This window comes from Cebus imitator, unplaced genomic scaffold (genome assembly GCF_001604975.1).
Source record: "Cebus imitator isolate Cc_AM_T3 unplaced genomic scaffold, Cebus_imitator-1.0 Scaffold18, whole genome shotgun sequence".
Classification (NCBI taxonomy): domain Eukaryota; kingdom Metazoa; phylum Chordata; class Mammalia; order Primates; family Cebidae; genus Cebus; species Cebus imitator.
The window spans coordinates 7,846,190-7,846,609 of NW_016107333.1; positions in this window are offsets into that span (position 1 = coordinate 7,846,190).

Genomic DNA, 420 nt, shown 5'->3' on the forward strand with positions numbered 1-420 from the left:
ATTCTCCTGCCTCAGCCTCCTGAGTAGCTGGGATTACAGGCACGCGCCACCATGCCCAGCTAATTTTTTGTAGTTTTAGTAGAGACGGGGTTTCACCATGTTGACCAGGATGATCTCGATCTCTTGACCTCGTGATCCACCCGCCTCGGCCTCCCAAAGTGCTGGGATTACAGGCGTGAGCCACCGCGCCCGGCCGAGTTGTGATTTTTATAATTGGCAGCCATTATTTCCTAACTAGAACATGAGTAGAGTCCCAACAGGTGGAGCTAATAAATAATAAAGTGTCAAGGTTGGAAGAATATAATGTAATTTGGTTCGTCTGCATTTTTAATCCCCTTAGTAATCCTACAAGGTTAGTTCTGTTTTTTCCCTCCATTTCACAAATGAGGAAATGTGATATGGCCATTGTATGGCTACTCA